This window comes from Hyperolius riggenbachi, chromosome 5 (genome assembly GCF_040937935.1).
Source record: "Hyperolius riggenbachi isolate aHypRig1 chromosome 5, aHypRig1.pri, whole genome shotgun sequence".
Taxonomy (NCBI): domain Eukaryota; kingdom Metazoa; phylum Chordata; class Amphibia; order Anura; family Hyperoliidae; genus Hyperolius; species Hyperolius riggenbachi.
In genome coordinates this window covers 251,287,427-251,315,291 of record NC_090650.1, presented here as the reverse complement: position 1 = coordinate 251,315,291, position 27,865 = coordinate 251,287,427, and the positions used below count along the sequence as shown (strand labels likewise).

The following is a 27,865-nucleotide window of genomic DNA, read 5'->3' as shown; positions in this document are numbered from 1 at the left end:
TTTCAAAGTCGGTGTAAGTTCATACTTTTTCTTGTCAACTGAAAGAGAGTCAGAGAGATCCTTTGTTGCCAAGCTTGGAATTCCCTTGAACTGTAGAGGCATCAGACTTTACAGCACTATGTGCTGCTGAGGTATTTATTAACATCCCCTCCAATATATGTATTGCCCTATTTATAAAGAACAGCTATCTGAAGTCAAATAGCCTTTTTGTGTATGTGTTTTCTAGTTTTAAAAATAGAATTGCCAGAATTTAGAACTCTTGATTTATACAGGCAATCATATTTTGGTCACAGGTGATTGGTAATTGAATGGTACTCTGCAGCTCCATTTACTTCAGCGGAGTAACTAGTAACTGGTTGCCTGTAACTAACTAAACTTCTTATTAGAAGTAGCAGTACTTGGCCCATTGGAGTGAATTGTAGTTTTATATTGCTACATCTTGTGTTTGTGCTGCTGATTGTGTTTTCAGTAATGCACAATGAAGCCATCTGCATGGACATCGGAAGTACATAGACTGTCTGAAGTCCCCATCCATGCATTGTAATTAAACGTGGAATTGCAATGCTTGGTTGCATGCATTTCTGTGCATTCGCGGTGCAATGGGGAAAATTGTAGCGCAACGCAGTGCTGTGTGTCGTGACGGCACTTGCATTGCCCGAAGCACAGATGTAAAATCGAGACCTAAAGAAGCAATCTGTGCCAAATACCCCCCTCTTCTTCAGCCTGCTCTGTTTGAAGCCTGTGAGATCCCCTTCGATAAAAGGCAGTGATCGTTATTTGGGAATTTTATAAAATGGCAACCGGACTACTTGCCACTTTGTAAAGATGGTGATTAATTTATTGCAGATAATTACCGGCAGTATCAGCGGAAATTGGCATTCTCTACAAATGTGTCAATCATCTATAGCATTTAGGCTCATCAGCACTTTTCTAATTATGGTGACTTGAAAAGTGAGATTATTTCTGCTGAAATAGCAGCAACTTTCTGAACATCTGCAGATCCCCATCCTCAGAAATAGGTCCCGTAATGATTAGAGTTGGACTTACACTGGATATAGATTACACTGGTTGTCTAGATTACTGTAGTCCTCCAGGTGTTGGAATTATCAGTGAGGCAAAGGTTTTCGTGTTTTCACAGGGCTGTTATCTCCTTATTTCACAACATGGAGAGTGAGTAGATCCATGGGTTCCTAAATGCAAGTTTACAAGATTAGGATCAGTGCACAGTAAGGCTCAGTTCACACTATGTCAGATTGAAAAACGCTACATGGCATATGATTCCATTTCAACCAATCTGTTTTGATCCATACCACATTTTCACACTTTTTTAGGGATTAGGAGCACACATCCTGATGTCCTCTCCTGGGACAGACATGGATGGATACATTACATTAGCTCCCTTGTGAGCTTAGTCTGATGCACTATCTGTCCCAGGAGAAGACATCAGGATGTGTGCTCCTAATCTTTTAGATAAGTTTGATGCAATGAATGTATGCATGTCTGCACTATGCATGTTACAGGGCCAGAGTTAGGACACCTACGAATACCTGGGTACTTCTGCACAGTGTAGGTAACTATGCAGGGAATGCACTCTTTTGTAATTAAGACCCCGGTGCTTTTGTTCCAGAGGGGTATGGAGATGGCACTGTATTTTCACTCCCTGCAAACTTCAGTTTCCCTAAAGTGGGAACAGGGCTAGACAAGAAAACAAAATGAATGGGGTGACCCTCACCAAAGTGTGGCACTTGGGACCCTTTTACTCTGGTGGAATTTGCGGTTTTGGGTCACCATGATTTTACGATTGCAAGGGTACCACAATTGACATGTAATCACCGTGCCCCTTTTCCACCGCTGTGCTTTGTTCTTTGACAAATTGCTAACGCACTATGCGATTGTGATTGGCTTGTATAAGGTTTTTCAGTACCCTACACGCATCGCCGGTAAACGCTTGTGGCAGTGCGTTTGTGATAGATTGCGATTTTCATTGGAAAAGGGCCCTTAGGCATGGGTCACACTTTTCTTTCAGCTTTCTGTGTATGTTTTTTCTGCACAGGTTTTCTACAAACCATGTGCGTTTGTATGCCAAAAAATGAACACTTGTTTTTTCAGAGCAGCTCATGTAACTGATAGAGAATACGCACACAATGTGCAGAAAAACACATTCAAGTGTGAACTAGCACTCCCCCCTCCCCCCCATTGATTAACATGAGTTCTCAGTAGCAAACCTGCAGGAAAAATACATTTATGAGATAATGCTGTCTAAGTGCTTCAGGACTGTATTCGACCCTAGTTGGGTCAAAGAGCTCAGAGAAGCTCTTTTGCATAGATAATGACTGACGTTTCTTTATTCTTTCTGTGCTGGAAAACAGTGAGATTTTTTTTCTTTGCTTCTAATGTTCTATTTCTTAGCTGTACTACAAATACAATCCTTTATCTCATAAGTTTATTTTCGCTTCAGGTTTGCTTTAAATGCGTTTTCTGCTCAGAAAACCCAAACGAATGCAGACAAGTGTACAGTGTGACCCCGACTTAACAGAGAGCTTTTCAGGCTCCATTTCTAAATTGAAACAGAGCAGAGGATTTCTGCAAGAATGGTTTGCATGACAATCACCAATAAATGCAAAGATCAATATAGGCTTTTGTTTTATGGAATTCACAAACAAGGCACTGTACTTCAGCCTTGAAATCCTCTTTCATGTTGTGGCTTTACCCCCAGAATAGTACATTCTTTATCATCCTAGCTTTTCTTGACAATAAAATCAGTCTTCTTTGTCCCATCCTTGCATAGTCTCAGCAAGAATTAGAGCTCATTGATTTTTGTTTTCCTTTAAGTGAACAGGCTGTCCTTCTGGATGTCATGATAATGCAGGTAACTGACGACTTTGCTTCCTCCACTTACTAATTATACAGTGACCAGATTTTTCTCAGCGCAACCTGGGACGGGGGGGGGGGTCGGTGCTAGTGCGGCGCCAAGAAATGTGCGTGTACATGACCGCAGTGGAGAGATGGGCATGTCCATGACATAGTGTTTGCAGAGCGCACTGTAATGTAACTCTGAGATGGTGTCCCAGAGTTTCCTCCCATTAACGCAGATAGGCAAAGTGATCCTAAAGGCAATGTTCCCCAAACACATAAGAAAGCAGTGTTCCCGCAATGATGTGGTGAAATGGGAAATTTACATTATGGATGTCAATCCACGACATGACTTTGTACTCTGTAAAGTGCTGCAGAAGATGCAAGTGCTACATAAATACATAATAATAATATGGTAGGACATTACACTATGACTATGGTTGGATTAGATTGTGCGTGAAATCTGCAGAAGCTGCTGATGCTACAGTATTAGCATACCATTTAATAATCATGAGCCCCCAAAATGCCAAATGCTGCAACAATAGCCCCAAAGTAGCAAATGCAGTCTCTATGACCATCAAATAACTGCAGCAACCGTTAACTCTGACTAATGAATTGCAATAACCGTTAACCTCCGACAAATGATATGCAGAAGGATTACTCCGACTCCGCAAACTCTAAATGAGGCAAACATTACCTCGTGCAGCCACAGAGTCCCACGGCTGGGACACCCGGCGGCCAAAAGTGTTACCTAACATGGGACACATTGCAGCCTGGGACAAGGGACCTTGGAACCTGGGACGTGTCCCAGGTAAAACGGGATGTCTGGTCAGTGTAAGTCTAATAGCATATGATATGTCAAGTCTGGGATTATGTTATTTTCCTGTTACATGCAGTTCAGTTTAAAATGATTCGGGACAAAGTGTGCTGAGACGAATCTAATTAACTAGCAAACGCTCTAATCAAAAAGCCTTTTTTTTTTTTTTTTTTTTTTTTTTTAAGGGCCTGTTTCCAATACACGCGGATTCTGGATGCAGAAAAACTGACTAATGAATGCCTATGGGCCTGTTTCCACTAAACACGGTTTGCAGATTTCTGCATCATGCACCATTTCCCATAGCCACATCCAGAAATCTGGATGCAAAAAAACTGATGCAGAACTAGTGGAAATAGGCCTAAAGGATGTCATTTTTATGGAACGACAGATTAAGCCTCGCCAGTGTTTTTTCTGAGATACGCATGCAATTTTAAACTGACATAAATTAGCAGATTGTATGGCGTTGATACTATACTGCTGTGTTCTATCAGTCCTCAGAGGTCACAGCACTTCATGTTTTCAAGTGTAGCCAAGGTGACATAAGATAGACTTGTGTATGTACATTGGCAAGCAGGGCTGTGAAGTTGAGGAGTCTGATTCTGAGCAATTTTGGGTACCTGGAGTCTGAGTCAGTGGTTTCATAAATGTCGGAGTCAGAGGATTTTTGTACCAAATCCACAGCTTTAGTAAGTATTAGGGCCCGTTTCCACTAGTGCGGTGCGGAATCGCCGCATATCACCGCTGACAAAATCGCATGCGGATGCGATTCCGCATGCGTTTTTTGCCGCGATTTCGCATGCGATTTCGCATAGGCAGGGTATATGCGATTTTAACAATGTCACTGCCTGTGTCAATTTACATTACTTTCAATGCGAAATCGCGGGAAAAAACGCATGCAAAAAACGCATGCGATTTCCTTATTAAATACATTGCCTGTGATTCGCCTGCATTCCACACGCAGGCGAATTCTGCAGGGTCTACCGTGCAGAAAAATCCTGCACATAAAAACGCAAATGAAAACTGACAAGTGGAAACAGTCCCATCCACTTGTATTGCTTATGCGAATCCGCATGCGTTGTCTGCATGCGAATTCGCGCTAGTGGAAACGGGCCCTTAGACTAAGGAGTCGGAGCCATTTTGGGTACCTGGAGTCAGTGGTTTCACAAACTAAGAGTCAGAGTTGGAGTCGGATAATTTTTGTACCGACTCCACAGCCCTGTTGGCAAGCATTCAAATACCATACCTAGGCTGTGTTCCTTTTCTTCTGTGTTTTTTTTTTTGTGTGCTTGAAAGAGTTAAAATTCACGTACGCATGTGACAGTTTCTCTCCAGACTGGATCTAGTTGGACTCTACAGTAATCCTCACTGATGAGGAATTACAACCATAAAACTCTTGCCTGGTACAAAACTGCTTATGAGTGCAGGTGTTAGGTAAAAAAAAAGGTTGATAGTTGATGTATTTTTACTCTGGGGCACTTGAAAGACTGTCATTGAACAGAGACAATAACATATTAAATCTACTTTTTCAGTTTTTAAATCTAAAACTGCAAAAAGGTTATTTCTCTGTCTAGTCTGTACTGCTGAATTACTTTTCCCTATAAAAAGAATTGTTGAAAAAAATAAAAAGGTTATTTTTCAGAGTAGGAGGATAGATACAATTATTTATCTCATCAGCTTATTTTCACAGTGGGTTCACTTGAAATGGAACCACACGTGACAACTCTTGATTCTGTGATAGTGATTATATCCCTTGGAAAATAATACAATAAAATCATTTTTTATACAGAAGGGGGGGGGGGGGGGGTTAAAATATGTTATGTAGGTTTTGGATCAAGCTGTGTCTACTTAGATGAGATTTCTGCTCAGTGGTGGCAAGAAATGAGAATCACTCTAAAAGGCATATGGACTGCACTAAATGTAATAATACTGCATCCTTACAATATACGATGATGAAGGGGAACAGTGGAGGTCATGCAGGCTGTCATCACTTTGTCCTGTATGTCATCACTTACAGAAAGGTCCACAGAAAAATCTTGCCTGTATCTGATAAGTAATATTATAAGAACACTGTGAGGGGATGATGCTCCTCTGGGACCTACCTAACTACAATATCATATTGTGTTGCTTGCTTACAGTTGCATCAGTGGCATCATTTTGCCATGAGTTAGGAATATGTTTGCTCTCCGTTGCATCAGATTTTCGGAAATGTTAGATTGAACTCAGATCGTCATTCAGTCGTCAGTGGGATTTGAAGTTGATATCAGATGTCCATGTACACTAGCTGTTATACCATCATTTTTCCCAGTCCTTACGATGAACTTCAATCCCATGAAGTGCTTACAATGACCTCATGCATTTCTAAGTGATTGGTTGACATCCAGTTGACTGCAGCTGTGACCAGTTGTCATCCATCTCACAAGTTTGGTGGCTCTGTCGTTCTGTTAGATGGAAATGTTATTCGGTAATTTACGTTTGTGTTATTTCACTAAATTGCCGATTTCTCTATTGGGGTAGAGTGGATTGTTCTGTAAAGGATTGCCTTTTTTTGCCCTTTATGTCAAAACGGAGCGTTTCCCATTATGAATAATATTATTGAAATGGGAATGTTATGTCAGATTGAAGTAGTCATAAATGTAAACTGAGCCTATATACCCTGAGATCTAGGTAAGTAAAATAGAATTGAGGTGTGCATTATCTATGAAAGTCCTGATTGGATTACAGGGATTGCACAAGGCCGCAGCAAAGGCCCACAGCTGCAGTGACAGTCCATTTACTGCCTAGCACTGCAAAGTAATTGTCATTTAATCTATTCAAGCGATGCAAAACAGACATTCCTCTTCCTAAAACAGAAGGTATTTGTGATTATTCAGGTTGGAGTGAGCATATAATGTTTCCCACCATGTATCACTGCTAAATATGCAAGTTGTCCCTGAAAGCCTAAAAACACCTTCAGAACCACTGGATATACAGTATAACTTTACACCCACTAATCAAGTCCTCTACCCAAGACAGACTGGGATGGATTTTTATGTCAAAAGAAATCTCCATGCCAAATATACAGTAGATGTGTAAACTATATTGTCCATCAAGTGCTGAATGTTTGGTAACCAGAGTGTCCTGCAATAGCCCTATTGGTTATTTATAATCCATTCAATTGTGGCTCTTTTAAAGAGACACTGAAGCGAAAAAAATATATGATATAGTGAATTGGTTGTGTACTATGAATAATTACTAGAAGGTTAGCAGCAAAGAAAATATTCTCATACTTTTATTTTCAGGTATATAGTGTTTTTTCTAACATTGCATCATTCTATAATATGTGCACATTACACAACACTCAGCATTCAAAATGAGTCTTTCAGAGCAGTCTGTGAAGTAATGACCTCTCCTCTAGCAGAGGAAAAGTAAATAGTCCAGGAACAGTTGAGATAATAAAAGTCAGATAACAGCCCTCTCCACGACTAACTTAGTCGGAGAGCTTAATGGCTTGTTTGCATAGAGATAACAACTGGAGTTTCTCAACTCTTCCTGTACTGGAAACAATTACACTGATGTATCTGATCTTAATGTTTTATTTCTTAGCTGTGGTACACATACAAATCATATCATCATTTTTTTTCCGCTTCAGTGTCTCTTTAAGAGGATATTAAAGGAACTCCGACCACCTTTCATGGACATGCCTTTAAGACAGATGACTTCCAACAAAATGGTGCTATGACCTTTCTGGAGGAGCCTCTTGCAATGGCCACGCGTGTCACTTCCTCTTCCTGCTTCATTCAGTGATGCACTTCTCTAACTGAGAAGATAGGGGTGACCCGGAAGTTATAAAATAGCCAAGATGGCAGCCACGATGTTTAAATTGAAATCGAACGAAAACTATTTGGTGTAGAACGGCAATTCAGGCATCAAATGAAAGAGGAGAGCACAAGCTAAAGAACGGTATGCATCTTTAAGTACTTTGCAGTACTGGTCGGAGTCTTAAAGGCATGCCCATGAGAGATGCTCGGAGTCCCTTTAACCACATTACCCTATTAGCGTGTAAAATGCAGGATAGTCCTGAAAACAGATTCTGCACAAGAAACATAGAACCATGCTCACAAGGAATAAGATATTAATTTAAAAAATTAGAAATTGCAAAAATAAATACCCTCTGCTTCCCATCCCACATCATTTTCTACCAAACCACCCCTTAAAAGCAATTCTACATAGATGAGGCATAAAGGGAAGCAATCCAATAATTGCTAAATAGAGAGCCCTCAGCTATCACTTATCCATGATCACTCCTCTCACTTATCCACACTTACACCTAAAGGGTATGGTGCATGTCAGGGAGGCTGAAAAATTGCTAAATGCTACTCCCTTGTGTAAAAGGTGACGATCTTAAGAATAATTTTAGGATACAAAAATGGAGAGGTTGACCCTCAAAAAGTTAAGTGAAACCGATCGATGTATAATAAAGGAGAGTGGTAAGAGAGGCAAATTTGTCCTGTGAGGATTGCAAATATTTCTAGAGGAGGTTCATAGACATTTTAAGACCGCAGAGACCTATAGATAAAAACTAGATTAAAATGAATTTCTAGTCATAATAATGGTGAGAGAATGTCATTGCAAAATAAAGAATGCCTTTTGTTTCATAGAGAAATGGGTTAGAGTACTCAGCAAGCTCTTGGTGAACCAGAACTCCTAGGAGCGTGTAAGGGGCTACAATGGACCAAAAAGCCCTCTTACTAAATAATTGCAAATACGTTCTGTTTTAAAAAAGCAAACTTTTGTTTTCCATAGATAAACGGGAAAGAGCATTTTTCTAAATTGATAAGTACATAATACAATGTTGTTTCTATATACTTACTACCAAAAATCCATAAGAACAGAGAAGGTCCTCCTGGACACCCAATAGTAGCTGCAGTAGACGGCTCTCTAGAAAGAGGAGGACCGTTTATTGATGAAAATGTAAAAGTTCAGGTTGCAATACTCCCTTCCTCGGTAAAAGATACTACTAAAGTCTTGAGAACAATAGAGAGCTTTACATTTAAGGAAAAGGATATTTTGTGTGCTGTTGAATTCCTATATGTATGGATTCTTCTTGAAGCAGTACCTGGAGTTTTTTTTTCTTTCCTAAAACTCATTGGATGCGACTCTAAGGGTAGGCACCAGTTTATCCTGGATACATTGGAATGTGTTCTAGCTATGAATTATTTTGTTATTTATGTTCTGCATTGCTGTAAGCTCAGAAGCACATTAATGGGGGTAGCGTGTGCCCCTACATTTGTCTGCGGCATTTAATATGAAAGAAGTGTGATTGGGTATAGGCCCCCCCCATTAACTTATGGTTGAGACTAGGGCTGCACGATTTCTCGGTTTTTAACCAAAACCGCGGTTCCTGTGAAGACAATCTGGGGATCGTCTGTATCCGGCGGTTTTCGGTTTAAAAGGAGCGGGGGCGTGAGAGGCGCGTCCAGTGCAGAGCGGCACACAGTTCTAGCTAGGTACGCCGTACGGTACTCGATGGGCGGATCCAGTGGCAGAAGCAGTGCATATATATGATGCTAATGAGCCGGGCAGCAGAGGGAGGAGAGCCCAGTCCGGAGCGGCGCTTCACACACAGCTTCTCCAATCGCTGGATAGCAATGGAATGACTGAGGCGGTAGGCGGAGCTGTACGCTCTAGTACAGCTCTGCCTACCGCTGCCGTCATACCATCGCTATCCAGCGATTAGAGAAGCTGTGTGTGAAGCGCCGCTCCGGACTGGGCTCTCCTCCCTCTGCTGCCCGGCTCATTAGCATCATATATATGCACTGCTTCTGCCACTGGATCCGCCCATCGAGTACCGTACGGCGTATCTAGCTATTCATACTGGGCACTATACTAGCTATACTCGGCACTATACTGGGGCACTATACTAGCTATACTGGGGCACTATACTAGCTATACTGGGGCACTATACTAGCTATACTGGGGCACTATACTGGGGCACTATACTGGCTATACTGGGGCACTATACTAGCTATACTGGGGCACTATACTAGCTATACTGGGGCACTATACTAGCTATACTGGGGCACTATACTAGCTATACTGGGGCACTATACTAGCTATACTGGGGCACTATACTAGCTATACTGTGGCACTATACTAGCTATACTGGGGCACTATACTAACTATACTGGGGCACTATACTAGCTATACTGGGGCACTATACTAGCTATACTGGGGCACTATACTAGCTATACTGGGGCACTATACTGGGGCACTATACTGGGGCACTATACTGGCTATACTGGGGCACTATACTAGCTATACTGGGGCACTATACTAGCTATACTGGGGCACTATACTAGCTATACTGGGGCACTATACTAGCTATACTGGGGCACTATACTAGCTATACTGGGGCACTATACTAGCTATACTGTGGCACTATACTAGCTATACTGGGGCACTATACTAACTATACTGGGGCACTATACTAGCTATACTGGGGCACTGTACTAGCTATATTGGAGCACTATACTAGCTATACTGGGGCACTATACTAGCTATACTGGGGCACTATACTAGCTATACTGGTGCACTATACTAGCTATACTGGTGCACTATACTAGCTATACTGGGCAATATACTAGCTATACTGGGCACTATACTAGCTATACTGGGACACTATGCTAGCTATACTGGGGCACCATGCTAGCTATACTGGGGTAACTATACTAGCCATACTGGGGCAACTAAACTCCCTGTACAGAGGCAACTATGCTAGCTATTCCGCCACACCCACGCCCCCCTCCCCCCCAAAACCCGCTGTGCACGGTACTGTATACTACACTAGGATGCCACCCATCCCCCCCCCCCCTCCAAGACCCACCCCCCCGGTCCCCAGAGAAAAAATTTGGTCAGAAAATGGTCCCTGGGCCGGAAAAGGTTGGGGACCCCTGCCGGACACCACAGTTCACACACTATTGTTCAAGCTCAGGGGTACATTGTGAATTTAGTGCTAAAGCTTGTTTTGGAAAAAATCGTGAAAAAAAAATCGAAATCACAATTTTTGACAGAAAAATCGCAATTTCAATTTTTACCCAAAATCGTGCAGCCCTAGTTGAGACCCCTAAATCACACATACTCGCACACCTTTGGCCCAAGAAATAGGCCACATGCAGTGATCTTCTATACCAGTAGGACAGTTCCTTTAGTGCCTCCTTGTGAACATGTAACTATGGAGAGAATAACCTATCTGTCCAGTAGTGCGGTGCAAGGAGTGCAGAGACAGGCCTAAACTTGGCTTCTTTATGGTAACGCGATATTAGCATCATGAAAACATCAGGACTTAAAACGGACCTGCAGATTATTACCTGAGGCTTCTGCCAGCCCCCTGCAGCCGTCGCGTGCTCATGTCGTTTCCAAACTATTCTCCGTTCCCCTGCCTCGGCTCTCTTTCATGCTGACTTGTAAGACGACATCCACTGCGCCTGCGCAGCCCTGGCCGGACATCCTCGTATGCACTCCCGTGGTCAGGAGCATCCTGCACAGGCGCAATAAGAGAGAATCTCTACTATGCCTGTGCAATACGCTCCCAGCGACGGGTCAGGGCCGCAGAGGTGCAGTGAACGGCAACTGCCAGAAGCAAAAGTCAGTTGTGGCGTGGAACGGAGGATCGTTTGGTAACATTGCAGGCACAGGGCGGCTGTAGGGGGCTGGCAGGAGCCCCAGGTAAGTGAAACTTTTATTCATCTTCTTCCCATCTTCAGGTCCGCTTCAATGTTTCCAGTGCTTGTTGGAAAGAATAAAGGGATTTACAGGTGCCTGCTCACCACTCACAGGCATCTAGAAAAGATCTGATTTATACTGGGATTTCTGACTTTAGCTTACAGCCATTTTACCATTTTGTCACTAACGTTAGTTCTTATACTGGATTACCTGTCCTACTGGACATTATCCCCCTACCAGTGCTGCTAGATTTTCCTAAAAATGTCCCCCAAATGTCAGAAAAAAGTTCAATTTCATAACTATTTGCTGATCTACCTCACTCACATGTGACCTTGGCCTGGCCTCTGCATTTAGGCAAAGGTTGTTGCATAATACAGGAGGAGATATGTGTGCAGTTCCATACCAGGAAGTCCATCAATTGTTGGGAACCCCAATGAGGATAATGGCAGCCTTGTTTTGGAAAATGGCTCAGATTTAAGCCTGCACAGTGTTCAGCCATACCAACTTTTTTCATTTGAGGCTGGTTACAGACTACTTGCTGGCCCACATCGCAAAAAACAGGCCTTTGGGGATTACCGCGTTAGTGTGCACTAATCCCCATGTAGCATCTGGCCAAGCAGGAAGTGACGCTCACTTCCTGTTGTCCAATCGATGACCTGCCCGGAAGCGTATTTTTTAAAGACATGCATATTGCCATAGACTTGACTTCCGTTCCGCTGCAGGTCGCTGCAGGAGCTTAGGTATGTGCACGCGTTAGGGCACTTCCGGTGCAGTGTAGCGCATAATGGGTAGTATGAACTACATCATAGACTTACATTAGGCTGCGGTGGGGTGCGGTAAATTTACAGCATTGCCCCAGTGTGAAAGGGCCTTGAATGATCTCCTACATGTGGGATAGCTGTTTTTTGTTGGCTGGAACTGCTCGTTATTGGCTGTGACTTTTAGCTACTATTTTATTACAGTGGGATTTTTTAAATGAGATATTTTACCGTCTACATTTTCACTTATTAAGATAAAAAAAAAAAATGGAAAATAGAATCCTGTTCATCAAAACAAACTAGTTTTACGTCATCTGTATATTTGAAACATCTTTGCCATGGCTTGCTTGTATGTTGAGCTGAAATATGGCTTGCTGGACTAAACTTATGGTTTTCACTTGCATACAACAATCCTGATTCTCAAGGCTCTTTACAATATAAATGCCCGTTAATAAATAAGGAGAGTCGTTTGGGCAGACTCTTACATAAGTCAGGCTAGTACAAGTAAATTAAAGATCAGGCAAAGGCTTGAAGCAAAGGCTTCAACTAATTACACAGGCCTTAAGACGTTAAAAAAAAAAAACATGTGATCACCCAGATTAGATGTTCTTTTGGCATCCCTCAGCTGTGACAGGTGGCATTGGTCAGTGTTGTTTTCTTTCCCTTAGGCCAAACCGTCAAACACCTTCATTAACTAATCTGTCATTTAAAGAATGATGGGGCTGCATTTCTCTTTAGTGTATCCCTGGATACAATGCTTTTCACAGTGTTTTATTGCCGCTGCTGTTCAGCATTGCCCCTGGAGTGTTTATCAGCATCATACATCATTTTAACATGCTAGTGGGCACACTTTGAGCTTTCTCATAGATATTGACATGAAAAATTGATAGCAGTGTAGCCAAAATTATCAGGATCAGGAAGTAAGAAGCCTTAGAAAGTGCAAAAAAAAAATTCCCATGTCTGGAAGTATTCTGCTGTGGCAATATTAACTGGCAAAGTTAGTCAAAACACTATGATTGCCATAGAAATATAGACAAAATATGATTGCTAAATATTTTTGTGGTATGAACGGCTTGTTGGTGGAACACTGAGATGTTTATGTAAGCTTCATAAATAATGAAATGGCTTTTTAGACTACGCTTTTACTATATTTATTTCTGAAACCGTGTGCTGTCATAACAAATATCGGTCATGGTCATCCTATATTTTGTATTTAGAGTCTAATGTATCTTTTATAAGTAGAAAGTAATTTAAAGAGGAACTGTAGTGAAAATAGCATAATGAATATAATTGCTTATTGTTTACTGTATTCATTTATAGATTATTTAGTCAGTGTTTGTCTATTGTAAAATCTTTTCTCTCCCTGATTTACATTCTGAAATTTATCACTGGTGGAGACATATTTAGGGGATCTGTACAGACTGTTTGTTTACTGAGAGCTCTAAGCACAGATACTGCTTGCTTGGCAGTTGGAAAAAGCCATAATTTCCCACAATGCAATGAGGTTCACAGACAGCCAACTGTCAGAACCTTGGTCATGACATCACACTCTGGGTGGGGTTTCAACACAATATCCGCCATACAGACCCCCTGATGATCTATTCCTCTATTCGAAAAAAAGGTAATGTATTTCTCTTGGGAAAGTGGGTATAAGCTACTGATTGGAATGAAGTTCAATCTTTTGTTAAAGTCCCTCTTTAAATGCATTTTGTTCCTTACAAATTAAAAACACCTGCAAACGGTCTGTAAATGATGTACAAGGAAACAAATATGCAAAATTATATATCGGATTAAGTCTAAAGCCTCATCTACATGGTACAATTTTCTGTCAGATCGGATCTATTAGACTGATCTATTAGATAATTTGCAACCGGTCCAATCGGATTGCAATAGATTTTGCAATAGATTGTGGGTTCTTATCAATGCAAAATCTATTGAAAAAATTGATCTCAAACAATTTGGACGTCTACACACGGTGCAATTTCTTATCAGATCAAAAGTACACAAAAGATTAAAAGGTTATAACTTATTATTAAGAATGGACCGCTGGGTTCCAGAAGAGAGTATTAAAGAATCAAGGTGTGCCCCTAATGAAGTGTGAACCTGCGTCACTTCTTATAAATAGGGATAATGAAACCGGGAGGTCTTAGTTGATCCTCCACCATCTCTATGCTGTTTGAAGCAGGGATGGGGTGTCGCTATTCCCCAATCCCCAGTGAACAACAGGTGCAGGCATATAAAAAAAATGGGGGTTTGGTACCAATTATAGCGGCTAAAGCAAGTTAGTGGTTAAGCAAGCTGCCCCAAATACTAACTAAATATATGCCAGCAAAGAGTCACACCCTACACTACTGGGGGAAATCAAACATGCTCATATATACACTGACACTAATACCCCACTCAACATGTTTCACCTTGAAGGGCTTCATCAAGAGTTCAACGAATACAGTGTAGTGGTAACAAAAATATATACAATATACACAATTCACAACATATCCCCCCCCCCCCCCCCCAGCACAAATAGCCCAACCCAGGTTCAGCGTATATATTCATTTTTGTTGGCATCAAGAGCGAACCCCAAAAGTTTATTATTTATATATGTATATATTCCTGACCACTATAATTACAGTGCCTATATTTATAATGTGGACCCCAGACCCATGTTGTTTTTTTATGGTTTTTAAATTTTCATGGTTTCAAATAAAGGTTATTTATAATACTTTTCTACATTTATTGTTTAGTGTGGTGTTTTTAGGGCATTCTTTCCCATTTTGAGTTTACATTGCTGGTTAGTGTTCTGCTGATGGTGGATTCATGAATATCAGTATTTGCCAAGTAAGACAGACCTTCAATTGCTTATACGTTACCCTGGGTTCTTTGTAATCTATTAGACTGTTGCACATCTTGCAGTTGGATCTTTCTATCTATCTTAGATGGTCGGCCACTTCTGGGTAAAGTAAATGGTTTTGAATTTCCTCTATTTGTACACGATCTGATTGTTGGTTGGTGGTGTCCTAATGCTTTAAAGGTCTTGTAACCTTTTTTAGCATTATGGACATCAACCATTTTTCTGAGGTCCCCAGACTCCTTTTGAGTCGTGATACGTATTCACAAATGCGTTGTATGTGTGATCAGGCTTTGCTGGATTCACGTTCTAAAAATACACCAGGGCCTCTCAGTCACACCTGATTGTCATGCCAATGATTGAAAACAGCACACTCTGATTTCATCATAAATAAGATAATCATACGAATTCCTAAGATATGCATAATCAGAACCAAATATAATCATTTTTTATTTTATTGATGTAACTAGGTTTACTTTTAGGACTGGTTTGAAAATCTGATGATTTAGGTTGTAATCATACAAAACATAGAATGTTTTATACGTATCACAAACTTTCAGCTGCCACTGTATTTCACTGTATGTAGTTTGTTTTTTTCATACTAGAAATAAGCAGTTTTGCATTATTTAGGAAGATGAAATAGTCTTCCATTCTTGTTTTACCTTGCCAAATCGCTTTTGGATGCATTGCTCATCCTGCTGCCAGCCTCACTCCAGGGAAAAGATGTCCGCACCCAGTACACGGTTCATAAGCAGAGTTTGTACATTCAGCTTTGCATGCTCTTATACTTTTTGTTTTATCCTGTGGCAAGCACATGGTACTTGAATGCTATTTAATTGATGTAGAGAGATTGGACCACGCTATGCATGCATGACGGTCTGTAGCCAATTGCCAGCATCCTGTGACATCCAAACCATGATAGTCATGCACGTACAAGACATAGAACGGCGATCTTCAAACTCCTCGGGACATATGAAAGGAAAATTATTTAGCAGTAAATTGTTCTGCTATATGTGAAAGCGGAAAAAGTATATTTTTGGGAAGTAAATGTTAAGGAGCGGTTTTCCTGGATAATGAAACTGACTAAAATGTCATACAGAGGTTTGTTTATTCATATGTGCAGCATAAACATTTAGGGAAGCTATTCATCTTCTAAGCAGATTTATATACTGTAGTATATTGTAATGTGTGTGGGCAAAGACTGATGTGACTAGATCAATGTACCATAGAAAGCACTGGAATATCTTGGTGCTTTTTATGTACTAGGAATAAATAAATGTGCCTGTATTTTTTTTCTTACATTGATACAATACTCTCATGTCTTTTCAGAAATGCAGTTGATAGTGTCGGTAACAGTTGAGGTTCCCCTGTAACTGTACTGCCTGTATTGGTAAGCTGGTTTAGTGGTGAGGTCTTTGAAAACATTTTGGTTTTACTGCAAGGGATTCTTTGCTTCCTAGAAATGATGGTGTATTTGATCCACCGAACAGATGGTCTGATCCAAGAGTGAGTTCATGTGTACAAATTTGAATATGTAATGGTTTTCAGGAAGGTTGAATGATATTTCTGGTATGCTTTGTTTACTGACCGTAAAATTGCTTGATTTAAAGCTGTGACATAGACAAGATTTAATGTTTACGACTGTACTGACACAGAGAAATGTAATCAAGCCAACCCTGAACTGTGTAGTAAAAAGGACACTTGGTACAGACTTGTTGTGACGCCATTGTACACTAATCTTACCATTGGTTGTTGCTGACTTCTGTTTAAAAAATAGTTAGACGAATTAGGTAATGCCTTTTTCACTGCCTCCCTCCGTCACACTGCTGTGTTGAGACTGATGAATAACACTAGAAGGTGATGTGCCTGCACATCCAGGTAGTAGAAACACTGCTTTTCCCAGGCTTGTAATGTGGTCTGGGGTGGGGAGTTGGGGTTACTTTTATAATGTTTTATTGTTTAGTCACCACGCAGACTTCCAGGTGCTGCTTCTGCAGATGGATTGCCAGGTACCCTTTTGCACAAACAAAAGCATCTGACCCTCCCTTCCTCACATTCTTCCTATGGTGCCATCTGCACTTCTCCTCTCATGGGTGGGTAAGAGGAAGTTCTTGGCCATGCCTCTTTCCAGGTTTCCAAGAGTTCTCCTGAGACATGGTGCCATGCAGGGGACACAAGGATTGTTATGATCTTTGCTTCTTATGTCGTACAACATAGGGGAGGGAGGAGGGGAAGAGATGGAGAAAGTTTATAAAATACACCAAATCCTGGCTCCTTTTCCACTAGGAGGCATGATCGCATGCAAAATTGCACTGCAATGTGATCGAATAACCTTCATTTTCCACTCCGCAATTGTGCCATAAACCGTCAGGAACAGTGTTTGATTGCACTAACAATCACACAGGCTGGAAATTGCGATTAGGGAAAGATGCACTTATAGGAAATGAGCAATGCAATGAACATGTAAATCTCTGTGCTGTTGTAATCAGAAAAAAAGTCTTTTTGTATTTTTATTTTCAAACACAAACATGGCTTTTCAGTTATTTTAGAATATCAGATGCTCGGAAAAACACCCTTCTTATATCATTTTTATTTTTTAAATCGGTATTCAGAAAAATAAATTACATGGACTTTATTTAGATAAGTCACATATCTAGATATGACATTTGGTTCATCAGCAGAACTGTCAACTTCAGTTCAGAGATCAGATGCTGGAAATAAATACTTCCAGTTCTCATTACTTTGGAGATTGTAATTTTTGATAATTTAAGACTTATTGAAGAACACAAAATTGTAGAAATAGTTTGTGTGGCATTATCATAGCAAGTAAATTGGTCTTATTTACATTTACATTTTATTTGAGAAAACAAAAATGCAATTTGACTTTATCTTTTTCATAGCTACATCAGGTGGCGGTAACATAGCATAGATCTTCTTTTTTTTATTTTTTTTTTATTTTAGATTCGGGAACTCAACCATCGGTCCCAAAACAACTGCAACATTAGTTACTCCTGTTGCACAGATAATACATGGGTACTGGTTGTTTTTTTTGTTTTTTTGTGGGCATCTGTAGAATTGTTGATCATTATAAAAGAAACTGACAGATTAATTTCCTTTTATAAAATCCAAATTGCCAGACTGTTGGCCTGTTTCTCAGTCTCTAATACCTTTAGCTATAGGCTCTAAACAAAACATGCAGATCAGGTGCTCTGACTGGATAAGCTGCATGCTAGTTTCAGGTGTGTGATTCAGACACTAGTGATGTCAGGAAGGTGAGCAGGACAGCCAGACAACTGGTATTGTTTAAGAGGAGGTAAATTTGGCACCCTTCATATACCTCTTACCTCAGGTTACCTTTAAACATTGTTACTAGATAGCCACCGCAACAGTGCACACTGTTACTTTGCAGAATAGGGGAAATTCCCCTAGTCACTGTGTTTTTAAAGGATACTGCTTTCGAGATACCTTGGCCAGTCAGATCATCTAGGCTACAGGAAGTGACCTACTTTGAAGGAAGTTGTGCATTTTTCTCTGTGCAAGAACCCAGTTTTCATAAATCAACATAATATTGCAGCCTCTGCAGCAAGACACTAAAAAAATAATTAAACAAAAAAGCTTGGAAGCCAGGACTGTGACCGAGTATCTGATTACTGTTTTCTAATTTACGGATGACCGTCTTGTCTGTGTTTTCTATGTTGCGCTGAAAAGCTTGTTTCTGGCAACTGCTAAATGTCAGTTAACTTTAAGATGTGAAGATAATTGCAAAAACGTTTGGCAAAAAAAAGACTCCAGGTTTAAATCTACAAAAACATGACTTCCTATCTTTTGTATAAACTGTGATTGTTTATAGAAATGTGATTTTGCAAGACCAAAATTACCAAACAAGCCTTCTTCACATTTCTATTCTAGCTTGTAGCTATGTAAGAAAGGTGGTTGCCTTTGTTTTGGACACACATAAGGTCTAACATAATGGAATCTGTCTGTGTGAAAATATGGCACTCTTATCAATATGGAGGGGGGGACACACATCCGTCTTCAGAAAACTTTTTCAAACAGATTTTTAATAAAGAAGCAGTGCCGGATTTACCATAAGGCACTGTCTACCAGCCTACAGGTGCCTGAAGGCGGCTCATTCACCTCCAAAAGTGCCTTCCTACCTCCTTCCCAATCAGTGGCGTAGCTAAGAAGCTATGGGCCTTGGTGCAAGTTTTACATGGGGCCCCCCAAGCACTCTATACATAACAATTGATACGGCACACCAAAACCTGCCAAGGATTTCCACAGTGTCAGATGTGCAAGTGGGGAATGGGAAACCGTTTGTTAATGATTACTTCTATTTAAAGCATCTATATAAGTGATTATTAACAGCACAGGGCCAGTAGAGAGCTAATATTGTGCTTGAGGGGGGCCCCTCTGATCCAAGGGCTCAGATGCGGTCTTTACCTCTGCAACCCCTATTGCTACGCCACTGTCCCCAATCTAAAGTCCCAAGCAGAGAGTAAATGAGAGGTTACTCACCCAGGTCTCTGCATTTCAATGACCAGATCTCTCTTCAGTTGGAGGCACTTCTAGCTACCTAATACCTGGGGTACTGCATGCTACTTAATACCAAGGATGTCTCTGGCTACCTAATACTAAGGCGTACCTGTAGCTACCTTTGACTGGCAAGAGAACTAAGGGAGAAGTGACAGCTGGACCAGCCAGCACACTTAGTGTTGTTTGGCGGGTGTTAGTAAGTTCATGGAGTGCAGTCTAGGGTGACAGGACATCTGTGCCTATAGGCTCCTGTGATGAAAATCCGGGCCTGTAAAGAAGTACTGTACATCTAACTAGGGATGAACAATAAGATGTAAATATTTCTAAGTTCATGCTAGATCAGGGGTCTCAAACTTGCGGCCAGTTGCGGCCCTCGATACAATATTTTGTGGCCCTCGCCAGCAAAAGCTTCCTTATAGTTCGCTTCAGTGCTCCCAAGTAATCTGCCGCATCCCCGCCGCTAAACGAGGGCTGCAGAGCCCCCAAATCACCCCGGGGGCAATCCGCCGGCATTTCCTGGAAGGGGCAGAGCTTTCAGCTTCAGCTCTGCCCCTCCTGACGTCAATCACCGCACAGATCGCCGCCTCTCCCCGCCCCTCTCTGTGAAGGAAGAGGGAGAGGGGCAGGCAGAGGCGGCGATGCGCCACGATTGTGAAATTCCTTATGCGGCCCAGCCTCATCCTGACTTTGCCTCCTGCGGCCCCCAGGTAAATTGAGTTTGAGACCCCTGTGCTAGATTATGAAAATGTTTAAGCAAATTTATGCAGTTTGAAAATCAACCAATCCATTTAAACTTTGGTGGAACTTGGTTGGTCACTTTGGTCACTTTTCAAGCTGCATTAATTTGAATACAAAATTTACGCAATCCTGCATGATCTCAGAAATATTTGCATCTCCTTGATCATCCATATATCTAACATTAATTTACTTTATCTCCTAAATTTTCTACTAGTTGATATATTCACAATTTTTTTTTAGTTATCCATAAAATGCCTTTTAAGGCACTAGCAAGCACTAAAACGCTTGGAATAATCTTGACAGGTTTTTTTTTTTTCACCTACTTTTTGATACTTTTTCAGTTGCAGAGTGCTGAAAAGTTATTTAACCATTTAAGCCTTTTGAACGTATAGCAAACGTCCAAAAGGCCGCATGTGCGCGCTCCCAGGCCACGTTTCATTAGCCCGGGGTTCAATGAATCGGGACATGGTGCTCGATCATTGATCCCTTTCCCCCGGCAGAAAAAGCAATGGCTTCTCTCGGAAGCTTCGCTCTTTCTGCCTCTTCCGTCCCCCTACACCCCTCTAAGCGTACATGTTTCGCTTAGAGTGACGAAATGTAAACAAACTCTTGTGGCCAAATAGTAAAACTACAACTACATGTTAAAAAAAACTAAACACATATTTACAAATTACTATTTACATCCCATCCTCTCAAAAATACCCATATAAAATGTTTAATAAAAAAAACACAAAACATTACATAAAAAAGTAAATATTTACCTACGGGTCTAAACTTTTTTTTTTTTTTTTTTTATATTATAAGCTTGTAAATAGTGATGGATGCAAAATGGAAAAAATGCACTTTTATTTCCAAATAAAATATTGTCGCCATACATTGTGATGGGGACATAATTTAAACAGAGTAATACTCAGGACTATTAGGCAAATACAATACGTGGGTTTTAATTATGGAGGTATGTATTATTTTAAAACTATAATAATGAATTTTTTCAATTTTTTTTCTTATGTTAAAATGCATTTACAGTAAAGTAGCTCTTAGCAAATTGTACAACCCAAAGAAAGCCTAATTGGTGGTGGAAAAAACAAGATATAGATCAGCTCATTGTGATAAGTAGTAATAAAGTTATAGGCGAATGAATGGGAGGTGAAAATTGCTCGGATGCATAAAGTGAAACACGACTGAGGGCTGAAGTGGTTAAACAGAAGATAAAAAGGATGATCTAGTAGAAAACTTAGGGGAACCAGTGAATTGGATAAGGGTCTTTGTGGTCGATTCATCAAAAGCTGGTAATAATATGGTGCACACATAGTGCACAACAATAGTACCTTCAGTTCCGCCTACAAGTACCGCAAGTAGTGTGACCGTTGCTACGGTAACACACATTACTAATAGTAACATTTATTAGTAATGTGCGTTACTATAGCAACATTAGCGCTATGTAAGTATAGCGCGTTAAGTTTATTGCATAATTCGCAGTACTTGCAGGGAGAAGTGAAGGTAATATTGCCATGTGCTGTGTGTGCAACGCATTATTACCGGCTTTTCATGAATCAACCCCTTTGTTTCTTCAAACATTTAATATATACTGTATCACACATAGAATAAAGCTTCAAAAACCTTCTGAATATAAACATAATACAGATTAGCTACTAGTTGCAAGAGTTGATCTATACAGGTTTAGGAATTATCAAAATCTTTAGAAAGGAATTTAACAATGTAATTATAAGAGTCCTATCCAGGCTTGTGCTGGAAAACGGCTGAGAGTCAGTCCAGGAATCCCAGAGGCAAAAAGAAAACTAAAACTTTATAGAAGTGACATTTAGTTTGGGGTAGATTCCAATTTTTCATAATAATGGTAGATTCAAATTTTTCATGATAACGTTAATTATATGTAGAAATGAGAACTGTCTCTCTTCAGTGAGTTCATAGTACTATGCACTCTATTATGTTGTATGAAGTATGAGCTTCCAATGCAGTCCTTTTCTTTTCTTTTTTTTCTTTTTTCTTTCCAAAAGATCTTTTTATAATCAAATCCCATGGTGGGCCATGGCCTCAATTCACTAAGCATTACCATATTTGGTATTGCAGAAAACTGCTGATTTTACCTATCACCTTGCCAAATGCCAAGTCACTAAACTTATTACCACAAAATTACTGACTTGTGCAGTAAATAGGTCGAGAAATTGCAAATCACAAAGATTAACGCATTCCGTAATTCAAGCTGAAGTGTTCAATATTTATCTCAAGCTCTCACCAGCTAATAACTCACACTCTACATGCGGTAACATATTGACAGATTTAGCAGACAGCCAATAGGGAGAGTCACACAGCTCTACTTCTCACCCTGATTTGGTCCGATAACCTGGAAGGCAGGACTTCAGGCCGGCAGAGCAGAGATGGAGACTTATTAAAAGGCTTTTCTGCATCCCTTTAGATGGGAATATCTGTATACTCTTGTACAGAAGAGCTCCCACTGGTGGCTGCAGCACATCTAAAGGGACGCACAGAACAGAAAACCCAGACTCACAGCTTCCTGCCTGCTCCAGAGTTGGTGAGACTTACCGAACAGGGCTTAATGGATTAAAGCATGTTGTTCGGTAAATTACCGTATGCAAGAAATCTTAGTGAATTTGGAACAAAAAAGTGTAAAGTACTGAATGTGGGATTTTACTGACCAAAGTTATTTTACCAAACTGCCCTTAGTGAATTGAAGCCCATATCTGATAGTTCATTGCACATATTGAGTAGTCTTGTAGTTTTTTTTGCCAGTAAAGCAAAGTCATGCAGCTGTAAACCAAAATGAGTGCCTTTTGAAAATATGGTATGTCACTAAGCCACTTCAATGCAAGACGGGGCTTTAATCATATTGTCCCTAGACCCCTCAAAAACGGGCTGACACAGAACGTATTCTTACCTTCGAAGCTGCTTTTCTAAACTTCTGATTGTATACAATGTAATGGGTAAGTGCTCAAATTCAGTCTCTACTGTAGGTAAACTTCATAACTCTGCATTTCATCTTAATGTTTAAGGCATGTACCAGGACGACAGTGTTCCTCCCCCAATGTGAAAGGACTCACCAGATTGTGCGGCCAGACTGGGCCCAATGTCGCATCAGGGTCACTGGCACCTTCACTGCTGGGCAACCTCCACTGCTAGGCTTATTTTCCAAGGCCTGTTGGTATCACCTGTGTGCCTTTCAATAACCAGGACATGCAACTGGGCTGTGATTTGGTTGTATCACTGCATCTAGCCAATGAGAGATGCTAACTAAGCCTGCTGTTCAAAACTGACTTTTCCTTTTCATTCATAGTTATTACAAACAGAATAGCACTGTTGAAAGGACCTGTGGACCTGCTGTCCAAAGACCCATCCTTTACAGAAAGCTTGACTAATCACCATGAAGGGGAATATATTAATAACATTAAATAGCTTGACGAAAAATGGCTGAGTTGAACAGTTTAGTAAATCTGTAGAGGAAGAAATGTTTTTTTTTTTTTTTTGTCTTATAGTTTAATAACTTATCGGTTGAGATTATGGAGTTAAATTATATAAACATAATCATTACAGCCATAAAAGCAACACTGGGCTTGATTTTCAGTAAATTTAATGTTTGCATTCCAGCATTGATACTATTCTACAGATATTTCCCTGAAAATTGTAAATTGCCAATTACAGTACTCGGCCTCTAAGAGCGGACATTGAACAGGGAAGGAGTGTTTAGTGTGGTGCACAAATTTTGGTGCAGTTTTGTTCGGTTGCTTAAAACCGTAATGCTCACCTTTGTAATTTTCCTTTCTTGTTGTGTTCCTGTTGTAGAATACACTTTGGTCAGCTCCACACACCTAAAACTCGATGGGATCTCCATTTCATAAATCTGGCGATCTCATTATTATTATTATAATTTAGTATTTTTATATAATGCTGACATCTTCCACAGAGCTGTAAAGAGTATATATTCTTGTACATTAAATGTCCCTCAGAGGAGCTCACAATCCAATTCCTACCATAGTCATATGTTTGTGTATGTATCATTTATTATTTTATTTATTTATATAGCGCCGACATATTACGCAGTACTGTACAGAGTATATTGTCTTGTCACTAACTGTCCCTCAGAGCAGCTCACAATCTAATCCCTACCATAGTCCTATGTTTATGTATGTATTGTGTAGTGCATGTATCATAGTCTAGAGCCAATTTAGGGGGAAGCCAATTAACTTATCTGTATGTTTTTGGGAGGTGGGAGGAAACCCGGGTGCCCGGAGGAAACCCACGCTGACACTGGGAGAACATACAAACTCTTTGCAGATGTTGACCTGGCTGGGATTCTAATCAGGGACCCAGCACGCTAACCACTACGCCAGCGTGCTGCCCACAATCATATTGTGTATGTAACTTAGTCTAGGGCCAATTTAGGGGAAGCCAATTAATCTGTATGTTTTTGGGATGTGGGAGGAAAACTGAGTGCCTGGAGGAAACCCATGTAGACACAGGGAAAACGTACAAATTCTGTGCATCCCTAGCTGCCAGTCTATTATTATGCTTGAAGCCAATGGTGGACCTGTGAGTTGCTATGGAGATGCACCAGGAAACGAAAACTATGGATGGTAGGATGGAAGTATCAGTCCCCCTGGTGCTTCCATAACAGCAGACTCTTGGGTAATAACACAGCCACAAATGGAGGACTGGAGGCAATAGCTGCTTTCTTATAGTAAACAGCAAAAAAGAAGGCAGAAAATAATGAGAGATAGGGCTGGCTCACGCTGCAAGAGCTTTTTGAAGGCTAGTGATTTGAAAAGCTCTTGCTAATGCAATACTATGGGTGCCTTTTATAAAATCACATCACACAAGTCAGAACACACACATAGCATCACATAAGCAAGAGCTTTTCAAATTCCAAGCGCTTAGAAAAAGCTCTTATTAGTGCGAACCAGTCAATAAATATGCTGTTGGAAGGTCACTTTGTTGCTCTGAATAATGCATTCAATGACACTTTCAACATGGCCAAGCAGAAACCGATTAGCCAATTATTACATGTTCACATTAACAATTTATTAGGTCCAATAACTGTCTGAAAAGTGCTTCATACACACTCAAACACCAGACTTCAGCTTCTATAGCTGTAAGAGAAAATTTATTATTTTGACCCATGATTTAGTGGTTCTTTTTACAGAATCCCCAATCATAGGGTGCTCTATCATACTTCCCTCACGATGGGGGAAATGCCAAAGAACCCCTGCAGAATAGTGAAGGAACCCTGGGGTTCCAGGGAACCCTGGCTAAGAAAGCCTGCCCTATACTCGCACTGTATTTTCCCCTGAGCAGAGGGATGAGCTTGAGCTGTCTTTACCTCCCCTCACCTGTTTTGTAATCCCTAAATAGGTTGAGAGAAGAAGTAGCCCAGGAGGTTGGGGAAGGTAGTTAATTTGGAAATGGGCATAGAGACAGCATTAGAAGTATTTTGGGGTCTGCAGAAAGGTATATGGGCATTATTTATTTTTGCAAATGTTTTTTTATTTTTTTTATTTCTGCAGTAATGAAAAAACATTGTAAACACTGTACAAACCTACTAGATAGAACAAGTTCACTACATAGACATATAATCAAGTGCTTCTGATCCCTAGTACTGATATCTGAAAGAATATTGGCACCATCCAAAGTATATAGGCGAGATTGTTCTATTTCTCTAATTTACGGTATATGCTTGTGTTGTCTCAGCAGAACTGATAGATTGGGACATGAACAACACACATAGACCTGTCTTAAGCTGTGAACCTTAATAGCACATTTTCCAAGGTGTCCAATGAGAGGCTATTCATGAGCGTCAGGAGACTTCTAAATGGAGCGAGCAGCCTTTACTAAACATGCATAAAAACTTGATTGTTCTTATATTTCAAACATGAAGCCTTTACAACATCTGCATCACTTCATTACAACTATATGTTTACATTACTATAAACCATTGTTATAATACAAAAAAAAAAAATCACCAGACAAGCAATGCACCATCACCAGCTGTGGCTGAAGAGGCTCTCCAGTTGCATGATGCTTTAGATGAAGCAGAATATCTATTGTTCTGTTGCCTCAGCCAAGTGGTGCATCTGGGGACACCTAGAATGCATTATGTATACTTTCCAGTGTTTCTGTTTATGAACCGACAATGTAAACACATTTCCTTAGTCTTTATGAATCAGTACGCTCCATTTAAATAGTGTAAGATTTAAAAATGGAAAATATCTTTTGCAAGATGAATATTTTAAAATTAATAAATGCTAACAGTTTATGCATATGTTTATTGCAGACAATACAAATAGTGAAAGGGAACACTGGACAAAACTAATGTTAAACTTTTCATGATGTGGGAAGGTTTAGAATGTGTGAGTCTTGCTGACCCTTGTGTTGAAAAGCAATCACACTTTTGTACATTGCACATTCTGAATCACCTCCAGGGCAACATGGTCCATTTAATTTTTTTTAACAGTTTTCATATTGATTCCCTAATTAGTAGTAAATATATTTAAGCCATTAGCAACTTCAGTAGAGTTATCTCGATTGAGACTTAGTCGGCAGAACTCATTGGGCTGTACATTCTTGGAATGCTTTGATCTCTCTCTACTAGCAGAACATATAGAAACTAAAAGCAGAAGTCCTCTGTTATTTTCTCACACTGCCCCCTAGTGACAAATAGCCATGAATACACAATACAGCAGTGCTAATTAGAAGCAGGGAAATGTAACAAATAAAAAATACAAAAAGAGCTCAAATAAATTGGCCTGGAGCACTTGCAAGCCTCTGAATACATTGGCTGCTAAAGGGTTAAAATGTTTGTATTTTGAATATTTTTAATTGTGGTGCTTCAATGATTGCTCTAATGCTACATTGTTTCACAATTTGGTTTTTTTAATCAGCCATTTCTGCATTTAAAATCGGATCAGATCAAGTGGACGCCACTGTACTTGGCTACATCAGGCACCTGCAATAGGCTGCAATGCTAATTTAGCAGCTTTGAGCACCAGGATGTACAAATTGGGTGCCAGAGCTTAGCTATACAATAGCTGAGGGACGGCATACATAAAGAAGATTTTTGGCTACAGCATAGCTGAAACTCAGCTATAGCGTATGTTAGTTTAGTGCTAGGTATATCAGTAAGGCCTCGTTCACATTAAACACGTTGCTGTCTGTATTTCGGCAATGTTGCAGGAGGCAGGAACACACAACATCAGAAGTGCATAGACTGCACTGTCTGATGCTCATACTGCATGTGTTGCGGACCAGTGTGGTCCGTGAATGCATGCTGCACGCATTTTTTGCCCAAACGCATGGCTGTCCCATTCACCACAGTGAATGTGAATCAGCCATGCAAGGCATGCAAATGCAGATGGAGTGCGTTCATACGCATTGCGGTTCTGATCGCACGGCCATCTGCGTTGGTAATGTGCACAGGGCCTTAGAGCGTTATTGGTGGTGGGAGGGGGAGTGTAGGGCAGATTTAGTGGTGCAGATGTGTTTCTACTTTTATAATTACATGGCTTATTAAGTTTTTATGGTATGCAGATGGGTTCTGCTTTTGTGCTACAGATGTGGTGTTCCACAGTGGGTGGGGAGGGCTGGGGG

The 27,865-nt window shown here is 40.5% G+C and overlaps 1 protein-coding gene and 2 long non-coding RNA genes across 3 annotated transcripts in view; 2 read left to right on the top strand and 1 right to left on the bottom strand.

Moving 5' to 3' along the window:
* The window catches only part of BCL2 (BCL2 apoptosis regulator), a 222,840-nt gene that overhangs the window by 9,798 nt on the left and 185,177 nt on the right, over positions 1 to 27,865 (top strand). The window lies entirely within an intron of this gene.
* The window catches only part of LOC137518653 (uncharacterized), a 39,214-nt gene that overhangs the window by 4,651 nt on the left and 6,698 nt on the right, over positions 1 to 27,865 (bottom strand). The window contains exon 3 of the long non-coding RNA XR_011020867.1: positions 1,048 to 1,190. This is a non-coding gene — a long non-coding RNA (uncharacterized lncRNA). The remainder of the gene's footprint in view (positions 1 to 1,047; positions 1,191 to 27,865) is intronic.
* Positions 16,355 to 27,865, top strand: part of LOC137518652 (uncharacterized) — a 59,018-nt gene continuing 47,507 nt past the window's right edge. The window contains exon 1 of the long non-coding RNA XR_011020866.1: positions 16,355 to 16,480. This is a non-coding gene — a long non-coding RNA (uncharacterized lncRNA). The remainder of the gene's footprint in view (positions 16,481 to 27,865) is intronic.